Source organism: Alligator mississippiensis, chromosome 3, assembly GCF_030867095.1.
Source record: "Alligator mississippiensis isolate rAllMis1 chromosome 3, rAllMis1, whole genome shotgun sequence".
In the NCBI taxonomy this organism is placed as follows: Eukaryota; Metazoa; Chordata; order Crocodylia; family Alligatoridae; genus Alligator; species Alligator mississippiensis.
The window spans coordinates 133825640-133837818 of NC_081826.1; the positions used below are offsets into that span (position 1 = coordinate 133825640).

Below are 12179 nucleotides of genomic sequence, written 5' to 3' on the forward strand. Positions count from 1 at the left end.
TGTACTCTACGGTGGGCCAGCAGGAGCCTGGGGCAGTGGACATCGCTGCCAGGGCCTAGGACTAGAGAAATCATGGTGTGGGAGGCAGAGGTTGCGGAGACAGAGCGGTTGAGTGCTGCCACCACACTCTGCATGCTGCTCTGGGCCAGAGAAGCAGGTGATCCTGGAGCAGCACATGAGGCTGCCTTTTGAAGATGGCTGCCAGCCACAGGCAGCTTCAGCCAGAGCCTCCCACTTCCTTTGGTGGTGGTAGGGGGCTGATGCAGGCTGGCAGGGGCAGGAGAAGACTGCTGCCATGAGCAGCAAATCTGCTCCTGCTTCTCTGAATGTGTAGACTCCTGCCTGGAGTGGGTCTACTCTACTACTCTAGAGTAATTTACTTTAGAGTAAACCTACCCGAGAGCAAATGCATGTGTAGATGTGCCCACTGAGTGAAAATCCTAAAGAACTTCATGCTGCGCCTAGTATGTACTTCTATTTGAATTTGTATTTTCTTTACAAATTTCTCAGATATAGATCTTTGCAATTTTATTAATAAAGATCTGAAATGGCAAGAAGTTATGGGACTATGTTTGGCAAATGTATCCCCAACAATAGGTTCATAATACATGGACTATGAAATACATGAGTATGTATTATTGGTCTGTGAAGACAAGTCACTTGGACTAGATCTGAATGACTGTCTGCTGAAATCAGTGATTCTCAGTCTTCAGATTAAAGATGCACCTTAATAGGCTCAGGACACCCCTGAATAGACTCAAGGCACCACTTAGAAAATGTCAGATCTTAGTTTTCACTAGATTTTTGACTAAAGGAAAATAATAGATTATTTTTTTCTGTTGCAAATAACTCAGAAAAGCAACAACAAGTCAGAATGTTTTTTGCCCTATGGATTCCTATTTGAAATCTCTGGGCATTTTTTCACGTGTTCCCAGTGCAGTGCCGGGTGCTTTAATTAGTGAACTGTTCTAATTTAAAGCGCCCATGTGTCATATGTATCAGCATCGCTGCACATCTCTGAAGCTGAAAAAATGGTGGCAGGGCACTTTGAACTAAAGTTCATTGGATGTATTTTATTTCAAAGTGCCCTGTCGCCATTTTGTCAGCACAGAGATTCATGGTGATGCTGATACATGTGACTCATGAGGCTTCTGGAGTGCATCAATTTCCATGCTCCAGCAGACTCAATTAATTGAGTCTTCTCCGATATGCTGGATTTCCAGTGCATTGAAGCAGGCTCCCTGCATATGTGTAGGAGCCCTCTTGTTTTATCTTGTAAATCATATTTTCACACCTAATAGTGCTAACAATATGACACCCTGTGGCACCCTTGAAAGGATCTCAAGGCATTCCAGGGTGCCAAGTCACTCTGACTGAGAATTACTGACTTAGACATATACAGCATTGGGCATAATGATATTTCACATTTTAAAAATAAATTAAACTACTGCCTTGTGTTGCTTTACAAAACAGCTCAGCATAAAAATCATTCTTGGATTACTCTGAAGTCATTTTAAAAAAAAGTTGCTCTATGTATATTGTTATTTTATCAATCAATCTGTCCAAGTCAGGTTGTTAAATATTTCAGAAAATTCTGTAACAATAGTGTTTTGGGCATTAATAATTCAACTAAAAAAAAAGCCCCAAACCAGATGGTACTATTGGTCCATTATAGCCATAAATAGAAGCATTTAGAAATAATTTTGTTCTCTGCAGAGTTACACTGCCCAGTAGTAGGTGGGGTTATTATGCTGACATAACTATGCCTCAATTGGATTTTGTAAACATTTGCAATACGGGCAACTCCCGCTTAATGCTGTTTTGCTTAGAGCTATTTCACTATAACGCTCATTTTAAATTGATACCTTATTTCACTTAGCACGCAACGAGTTTTGTTATAATGCCCACGGTCACCATCTTGGGTTATCAGATACTTTCGGTTTTGCTTAATGCTCAGCTTAACACTCGGTTTTTCAGGAACCAATTAAGAGCGCTAAGCAGTGCTGTAGGGGTGCATGTAGATTACCTTCTGTATGTCCAGAGGTGTCAGAATAGTTGTAATGAGATATATATGTGCCTGGGGGAAGTCTTCCTCTGATACCAGGCCAAAGGTCTTGCACTTTCGGGATCCAAAACTTGCAGATGCTTCATTATGTCTCTAGATTCCAAAGAACAGTATTGCCCATGAAACCCTTCTATATAAAGGAATTAAATACAGAAAAATATTATAACTGATTGTTATTTTTATATGAGGATACACATTTTGACAGTCATAATAAGTAGTCACTTTTGTTTATACCACACATTCCATTTCACAACTTGTTTGATTTATTTACAGTTCATTTGATTTTCACTTCTGGTAAATACTGACCTTATTCCCCACAGGAACCCAACATCAACTTGCTTAGTGAGTTCCGAGTTAAGCTTCAGCATGAGAATGAACTGACCTGATCTGAGCCCAGGATGCCCTTGGCTTTAATAGGGTCACAGTGGTGTGCATGCAAAGGACAGAGTCAACTCTTTCTCACCCAGGACTTCTTGGATCCTTAAAAATAAGGATTTTCACAATAGTATTTCAGAGATGTAAATAACCAGTGAACCCCCCTGTAACTTTGAATTCCCATAGGACGAGCTACTTCCTTGGAGGAAAAAACTCCTGTTTTTGTAGAATGGGATTGCTTTTTTACAAAGACTACCTACAAGATGACAATTCCCATGTTCACAGCTCTTACCACAGAAAATTACCTGGTCATATTATGAAAGTCATTTGGGATAACACAACACCGTGGACTTTGGATCTCCTTTGACTATAACTTTATAATTTGTGTCTTTCTCCCCATAGCTAGCTTGTAACTTTTGGTAATTAAGTGCCATGGCCATACTGTAATTCTGTTGACAGGCAGTTATGATTTAGTCCATTTTTTCCCATTTAAAGAATTTTAAGTAGCGATGCCATTTTTTAAATTATTTTATTACAATTGAGAAAACTGTTGTTCAGTATAGCTAAAAAGCTTTGTTTTCCTATATGTGGTAATGATGTGTGATATCCTTAATTATTACAGAAGTAAACAATTAAATACAGGTACAGAACAGAGTTAAAAAAATAAAACAAATTGCCTAGTATTTTTCTATAAGATAAGCATGAATGTTTGCAGAAAATGTTGAGCAGAGTTTTCTCATATTGTATTATATTGCTATTCTCATTTAATCTCAGATAAACCTGAATATCTGTTTCTCTGTTGTGCTTGTTATTTTAAGTCTATCAGATTGGTATTGTAGAATTGTAATTGTAGAATATATGAGAGATCCTGCCAATCTCACAGAAATCTTTATTTTTATCCAGCAACATAGCATTTTCTACTTCCTAACTTCTATCAGCATTATATCAAACAGCCATATATGACGTGTATTTAATTGTATTTAAATACAATTTAAATACATTTAAATGTATATTGCAAATATACATTGCTTGATAGACGTCTTATTAAAAATAATAATACATTCTGCCTAGTATGTATGTTTGTAGGAAGATACAATGGATATTTGTATGTGCATGTACAAATATATAATGACAACATATATATATAGCTGTATAGAAAATACATACTCTATCGGCTCGTCTACGTGAGATGCTACATTGCCGTAGCGATGAGCTACAGCGATGTAGCTCATCTCTACAGCAACATAGCATTGGCAGGCACTAACCATGACGCCGCCGCTACTGCACACTAGCAATGAGCTACTGCGCAGTAGCTTATTGCTATTATGCTGTAAGGTAAAATGTGCTGCTGGGACTGCATAGCATCTGTGGGTACTGTGCAGTCAGGGGCACATATAGATTCACCCTGTATGTAGCTACAAATATGCCTATGGCCCATGTACTTCAGTTTGTAATATGAACTATAATTTATTTTCCTTTTTAAGGCATATGTTCCAATCCTGTAGAAATCTATGCCTTTTTACGTCACAATGTACGTTACAGCAGCAGTGATTGAAATCATTGTTGTCAAGGTATAATGCATTAAAATTATTAATAAGACTTAAATCCACACGAGACTTACTAAATCGTCTGATCTGACCTAAATTTATGACCCTTCCTTCCACTTCTTCCTCTTGCCTACTTGCACAAAAAGAAGCAGTGAAGAAAAAGCAACATTCTAAGTATAAGTAAAAATTATATTACTGCACTAAATCTATGTAACACTTTGTAATTATAATAATACAAACAAATCAACTATAAGGGCATTCACATCAGACCTAATTTCAAGCTGAACTATTATAAAACGATTAACAGCCTCATACTCCTGCTTTAATTATGCTGTGAACTATTCAGCATTTGAACCTGTTCTGGCCTGCCTCTTTTATCATTGAATTACCATCCTTAATTTGTTTCTCTGCTGAAAAATGAATTTCACTTAAGGATTACTGTACATTGCTCTGGCATTTTGTGGTTTCTTGTCAGCCCTTGTGAATCTAGATCATAGCCAGCTTCTGTTCCTCTGACATGTCCTATATGCACAGTCTCTTGACTAGCCTGTCTCAGTGAATTTATTAACTCATACTGTGCTCTTGTAGAAATGAATGGACATTTTTGATTAATGTAATGATAAAGATTTCCGATGACAGTAGAGTTTACTTTTGGAACTAACTTCAGGTTATGCAGGCAACAGTAATTATCTAGCAACTTAGCTTAACAGAAATGCATTGTGAAAGATTCAGTGCTGAGTGGACATTAGTCTGCCAACTACTTTGAAACATTGCCAAGGAGGAGGCACTTCTCAGGGTGCATGAGATTTGGTACATTCGACTCCAGAAACACCTCAGTCTTGGAATTGCAATACTGCTCTCTTTCCTCTAATTTAGCTCTTAGCTTTACACAGAAACACTATGGCTATGTGAAACTTTGGGTGCTGATTCGATTTGGAGGAGATTCGGCCTGATTTGGTGGATGAATCTCTGAATCCAAATCGAATCAGGAGACCAATAAAAAGGTCTGAATTAATTCAAAGCTCTCCGAATCGATTCGGAAAAGATTTGGAGAGATCCAGGAAGATTTAGAGACTCAGGCAGTCCCCACTCACTGCTGCAGGGAGCTGGACCCGGACTCTGTGCCGGTAAGTAGGGGGAGGACGGAAGGGACCATAGGGGAACCTCCAACAGGCCCCATCCCCTGCCTATTCCCTCAGCCCCTCTGGGTGCCCCCAGTTGCACCCACTCTCCCAGGCACATCAATGGCTACCCTGCCTAGCCCCAGCTCTTGGTTCTTTAAAAAAAAAAAAAAAAGCTCCACACTCACGGGCTCCTGCCAGGCTGGGGGGCAATCCCCACTGCCCCCTACTCACCCGCAGTGTGTTCAGGGCTCTGCAAAGTTTTCACTTTCCTTTTGCTCCATGTTAAAAAATGAAATTATTATTCATTTGTATCATAGGACCCAAGTGGCAACAAGATCCAATTGTGCTGTTCATTATACAAATAAAGAGTAGGAGATGGTCCTAGACAAGACTGAGAAGGATTTGGGGAAAGGGTGTAATGTAGAACAGAGTGAATAATATATTGGTTTACAAACAAATGTTTTTTCATTAATTTATTTTTTTTTATTATTATTTTTTTGAAGTTGGGTTTTGTTGGAAAGAGATTAGCTAAACGGTGACAAAGGGAGTGGAAGGATGCTTTGGAAGGAGGGAGGATAGGAGGAAAGGAGAAAGAAGAAGAGGAGGGAAGAAAGGGGCACATGGAGAGCAGATGCAGGAAGAATGAAGAGGGAAGGAAGTGAAGCAAGCAGAGAAACAAGAATGTCTAAATTAAGAGCTGTAAAAGCTTGCTGGGCAGGATAGCATTAGCAGCATCTAAAGGTCCTTGCTGTATCTACTTGTCTCTGCTGTAGGCTGAGTTTCTGGGTGGCTCTTCCCTAAATTCATAAGGCTGGAAGGAGAGGTGAGGTCACATGGGTTTTTGAACATGCAGTGGCTATGGCATGCTCTGTTGCAAAGCTCTGAGTCTTTGAGAGAGGGGTGACCTTGTCTGGGTTCTAACTTTCCCTCCCACATTGACAGTACTTCAGCTATTTCTCTCTGCTCCTGCCTGTGCCACTCCTCCCAGCAGAATGTAATACCTGTTTTGCAGGGTGCATTTACACATACGTATGATCCAGGAGCAGTTTGCCCTCCCCACTGCTCCCGCTGGTGAGTGTGGTCCTGTTGCAAGTGTCCTGGGTGCAGCATGGGGAGCTATTTGGGCAGACTGAGGGGTGCCTGACCCACTCCACCCTGCTGCTGCTGATGACAGCCATGGTGCCCCAGGTACACCTGCACACTTGGCATGGGACCCTGAGCTTCGTTGGTGCAGCGGCAATCCCTTGCTGCCCCACAGCCTTTGACACCGCCCAGAGGGCTACCTTTGGCTGCACTAAACAGCCATACCCACGCTGCCTAGGAGGACATCGCTGCCAGCATCAATGCATCCTTGGTATATGAGAAGCCCATGCCCACCTTGCTATGGTGGCACAGGCCACTCAATAAAGTTTTGCACTGTCTCCCATCTCCCTGTGTGCTGTGGAGGGGGAGCCTGGGGGCCAGGGGAGCATGGGTGGGCCAGGCGAGGAGGGAAGAAGTGCCAGGGGTCAGTTGGGTTCACCACGTGGGTGGGGCTGGTGTGCCTAGAAGCTCAGGTTGGTCCCTGCTGGCAGTGATGGAGTGCAGCTCCCAGCCATGTCCTGGGTCAGAGGGATGCAGCACGTGGCTGCCTGGGCAGGGGCCCAGTCTGGGGAGGAGTTAGTGCTAGGGGCAGCTGGCAATGACATGGCTGGCTGGGCCTTGTGGCCAAGGCTCAGGCCATGGAGCTGGCAGGGCAGACTCTGGCCTGGGCTCCCAGAGCTGCTGGAGGACACTGAGGGTGGAGAGCTTAGCAAAATGGGCTGCTGGCTGGCCAAGGGGCCCTCTCCCAGGGACACATCACCACATGGGCCAAGCCATGGCAGAGGCTCAGGCAGGTCACCCATACTACAGTACACCACATGGCTGTGGCCTGGGGCTTGAGGATAGCATCCAGTTGCTGCATGAAAGGCGTGGACTGAGCATTAAGCATCACCAAAAACAAGTTTGTCTTTGCACATTAGTGCAGCTACTGTGCCTTTATCGAGTACCTCATATTAGAGGTAGTAAACGTAATGCACAGTAGCAAAGGCGCACTAATGAACATGTAGATGCGCCCAGTGTGTAAAAACAGATGAATCAGCATGGATTTAAAAAAACAAAAAAACAAGAAAGAAATGAGTTTCTTCATTCTGCTATCTGATGCCCACTCAAATGTTTCCTAGTTTCGGAGACAATTTACTTATTGCGATTTTGGGACCTTTTTAAGATTTGGTGACTCCTTTTTGCTATGTAAAGAAGCAAAATGTGCAAGAAGTTGCAGTTCTGCTTACAAGCTACCTGAAATGTAAAGCTGGTCTACCATTAAAAAACCCTGTCAGCCTAGCTACACTGGTTAGGAACATGAGGGCTGAAAAAAAGTCATCCTTCTAGCTCTCTTAACATAAGTCCCAGCATAGTTGCAGTTGTACAAGCAAAAAACATCCTTTTACCAGTACAGCATACTTCATTCAGGTAATGGAATCTGACTTATACCTCATACCAAAGAAAGCTTTTGACAGTACTGGCTACATCTCCACTAGGAGAGTTAGCCAATATACTATGCTGAGATAAAATGCAAACCTTTTCAAGTGCAGACAAGGCTCAAGGCATACAACTCTAGGCATCACACAGGAAAAAACCACTGAAATGTCTCTGCAGAAGTAAAGGGTTAAAAAAATCCTTTTTGAAAAGTACTATAAAAATAATATTGCTCAACATCAGTTTTGGTTAAAGGTAAGAGACTCTTAAACTGCATTTTGTGTTCCAGCTGTGTTCCTGAATTTTGTACAGCCTGTTAGCAGAAATGACATGAAAATGGTTGTGGGAATTTTGGCTCAGACTAGAAAGCACAGAGTCTACCCAAGCAAATATGTTTATAGCCACAACAAGAAAATATGTAACTATGTCAATAACCTTGCTCTGTAACAACACACACCGTCCTCCCTCTGCCTCATCTACTATTCAGTTGGCAGCACAAGGTTACATTAATGCTATACAGGGATCACAGACTGAAAGTGCTAGTGAGTAAATGAGAAAAGGGTTCTTAAAGACAGAGAAATACAAATACTCATTCACAAAACTCTCACTAAGCATTTTTTTAATCAGCATTGCCATTTTATTGTTTAACCTCCCCTGCTTGATCTCCCTACTTTTGGTTAATATGGTAGTCAATTATAGCTTCATCTGTGCAGAATTAACTTTATGGAATACACACCAGGGATTTGTCTATCCTCTCTATTTAGATCTCTGTCATAAAAATATGTAGTAGAACTGTGTGCAAGTACTGCATATGGCACAGACTTCGTAGATTTATTGTAAAATCATTTTAAAATCGGTTAAGCTTTTTCCAGAAGTTAATTAAATATATTTCTTGGGGGGGGGGGTGCTTTTTGGGGGGGTGGTGGGGGGTTCTGTCTCACTAGGTGGCAGTGTATGATTACATCTGGAAGGACTATGTCAGCAAATCTGGTGTCTCTAGCTGTGACCTCCAGCACCAGGATGAAATCTTCAAATCCAGAGCTACCCCAAGAGATACCACAGTTTATGTTTCTATCTTCACTGTTCACCTCAGTGGCTTCCAGGAGCTCTACAGACATTTCCTCAGGCTGTCGGATGGGGCTATTGTAGAGGTAGGTCCAAATACTTGGTTACATATAGAATTTACAGAAACAAACATATAATAAGTCAGGATCGAAACAAGGAAATGCGTTCAGCCTGTGCCCTCACAAAACAGTGAGAAATTTTAATAGTGTTTTATTACATGTTTACATGCAAACTACATGGGCTTATAGACTTCATATACATACAGAAAAAAATTGTGGGTACTAGGTGCATTAGTGTCATTCACAATGTAGGTATCTCAAGCAATAATTATAACTCAATAAGAGAATAAATATTGTACTTGGCATAGACTTTCTCTAGATGGGTTACGTCATACAACAGTCAATAAAAAGATCTTTAAAAGAACTCAGAAACTGAAATATAGGGCAAATTAAAGAGGGAAGGAATGCTGCCTTACCTACCCGTCTAAGAAATGAGAATGTTGCCATGGAGAGTCTGCTCTCCATTTAAAGTAGTATAAATGAGACTAAGCTGCAAGGTCTGGAGCTACTCAGTTCAGGAGTCTTGACTGAGAAGGAACTTTACAAAATGGGAAAAATCACTGTTTCAAATGATCTCTTTTGATCTCTATTTGAAGGAGATCTCTCCCACTTTCAAATCTACTCCTCTGATCTCTAGTTGAAGGATGTTTTCTGCATTAACATATTTTATTTTAATGTTTTGGGTTTTAAAGAAAATGAAAGCTAAAGGAAGTGTAATTCTGTCCCAGGCAAAAAGATCTTGCAGCCAGCCAGTCTTTAGGCAAAAAGATCTTGCAGCCAGCCAAAGAAAACAAGAGAATGAATGTAGTCTACATAATGTCGAACTTGATGATTTAAATGAAGAAATTTACAAAGCCAGATCCATGTCGGTGTGTGCTAGATAACAGAGGTTCTCTGTACAAATCTTTGGCTGGATTTTTTTTATTAGAGTGCACTTTCCCTATCTCCACTTTTGGAGGTCAGTGGTCTAACTCTATAGTAGCCTGATTCACATTCTTGCTTCTCATACCACTGCTAGATATGCTTTTAGAACTGTTTCTCAGCCCTTCAGGTGTGCAGTTTCACTGAAGATCAACAAGGATATGAAATTAAGGGGGTTCAAATACAATAAGCAATCTGAATGCAGTGCATGAATTCACTAATCTCTTTTTATATTAATAAGAGGAATGTGAGAACATGATTTCCTATATAATGCAGTTTTCCCTTCCCAGGTGTATTGTTCAACAGTCTCTCAGAGCCTAGCCTGACAGGGACCTGCTTCATTCAGTTCCTGAACTTTAACTGATCAGCATTTAATAACATGAGCCATGTCCTAGCATAACTGTCTCTAATTGACACATGGCAATGCTCCTTAAGGGTACAGATCCCTACACAAATCCATGAACTTACAATTCCTTCTTATCAATAGCATGGCTAAGACCAGTATTGTCAGTAGGGCCACATCTCCAGTTTAAAGTGTCTAAGCTTACTCTACAGGTTTTATATCTACACATCTAAAATACTATTTAAAAAAATCCCTTAATAAATAATAAATATAATTGCACTTATATCCAGACCTTAGAGGTAGCTGACAAAGGAAATTCTTTTCATTTTTAAATTTTAAAGGCCACAGTGCTTTTTTTTCTTCAGTCCCCAAGTTAGAAATCCTCTATAAATTTGTAAAATTTTGAAACTGTAGATCAAATCGTAGCAAGCCCTACACAGGCATTCAGGGGCATACAAAGAACTCTCACTGTCTGTGCCTTTCCTTTCCTCCTTCCTCACCCACCTCCCCCCACTGCAACCACTGGCCCCAAATTCTTTAAAGTCCCTGTAGAAAATATCTCATTGGGCACGTCTACATGTCGCTGTATGGTGACATTGCTATGGTACCATGCTTTAGTACTTCCTAAAGCATGGCGCAGTACAGGTGGTTACTGTGCCATGTGTGTAGCACATGGTTAGAATTCGCTGCTATGTCACTGTAGTGGTGCACTATACCAAGGGAGTGTGCCACTATGGTGACATAGCTGGCAAAGTGGCAATCTCATGTAGACCCATGTGATTGCTACGTCGCCATAGGGCAACATGTATATGCTCCCATTTTCTACTATGTCCTATAGCTTTTCAGAGTATAGGGACTGGAATGAACTTCCTGGGACACTGCATTTAGTCCCTTGCTATAGCAGGAAGCATAGTACGGTATGTGTTTTATTATGTTTTAATACATTTTTCAAACTCAGTCTCTTGAAACGAGTTAAAGTTTTTTCTTCCTACTATTCCCACCAAAAGGTATTTTTTTGGAATCTCACTCAAATGGTTAGAAATCTCCTGTTTTCCAGCTTGAATTTATTCCTGGATACTTTATACATATTTATTCTTATGCCTATCTTGCCCATCATTTAAATAGCTACTTTCCTTCTCTGATGTTTACTTCCCCGATGGGAGCAAATAAATATCATGTCCCCTCTTCATTTCATGTCAGACTTCATTTTGCCAAACCACTAATCTCAATTCTTTGAGGGTACATCTATTTTGCATCAATGGCAAGTCCCAGGGGGGATAGGACTGAACATACCTCACCCCCCAAATCTGCTTATACACTCCAGAACCAGGAGTTCACTAGTGAAGTTGTTCTGTTTTTGCCGTCAGCACCCAGTATCTCACCTACCAGAGACCATGCTCACTCTCATCCTTCCCAGTGTCACTTCTGACATGGTGTAGATAAGCTCTTAGTCTCCCCTGTTAAATAGGCTCTCCATTCCCAGATTGTCCCTGTAACAGCAGTGACAGCAGGAAGCAAAGATGTAGGCTCCCTTTTCCTCCTCAGGAGTGACAGCCAGTTTCTCTTAATGATCATAGTCTTCCTTTCTCCATTAGAGGAGCAGTGGCAGCTGGAAAATCTCCCTTCTTACCTCAGTTAAGGTTGGGATTTATTTGCTTGCATAGATGGGCAGCGCTGACCTCTTCCTTCTTCTGCCACAAAGCCTCCTTTCATCCTTGTCTCCTTTGGAAAGGCTAGCTTTCCTGTAGAGACACAAATAAATATAACTTCAGATGCAATGGCATCTGACTCTTGTACAAAGACATCATATTCTGTGGAGTGGTTTGTACCTTTTCTCTTCTTTTGCACACTCATCCAAGGTAAGGAAAATTCTAGAGCAGAGTCTGAGAAGATCCTTTGAGTAGAGAACCCCTCGAGACATGTATTGAAACATGATGATTATTTTAAACTAAGGGATTAATCATAGCTGCAGAAATCTTTTCCTGAAATCCAGAAGGTAACCCCAGTGCTTCCACCGACCATTAAGATGTTCTGCTTGGCTGACCTATCTTATGGCAGTTCTCAGTCATAGCAGGTGTGGCTAGCTATTCAGGGGCATAGCCAATTTCCAGTCCTCTTACCACCTGGTGAAGTTAGGAAACAAAAGCTGGAGAGCTAGGAAAGGAGGTCACGTTTCACCCA

The 12179-nt window shown here is 41.2% G+C and overlaps 1 long non-coding RNA gene across 1 annotated transcript in view; it reads left to right on the forward strand.

Annotated features, from left to right (window-relative positions):
- The first annotated feature begins 8566 nt into the window (after positions 1-8566).
- The window catches only part of LOC132249392 (uncharacterized), a 60588-nt gene continuing 56975 nt past the window's right edge, over positions 8567-12179 (forward strand). Inside the window, exon 1 of the long non-coding RNA XR_009460870.1 lies at positions 8567-8761. This is a non-coding gene — a long non-coding RNA (uncharacterized LOC132249392). The remainder of the gene's footprint in view (positions 8762-12179) is intronic.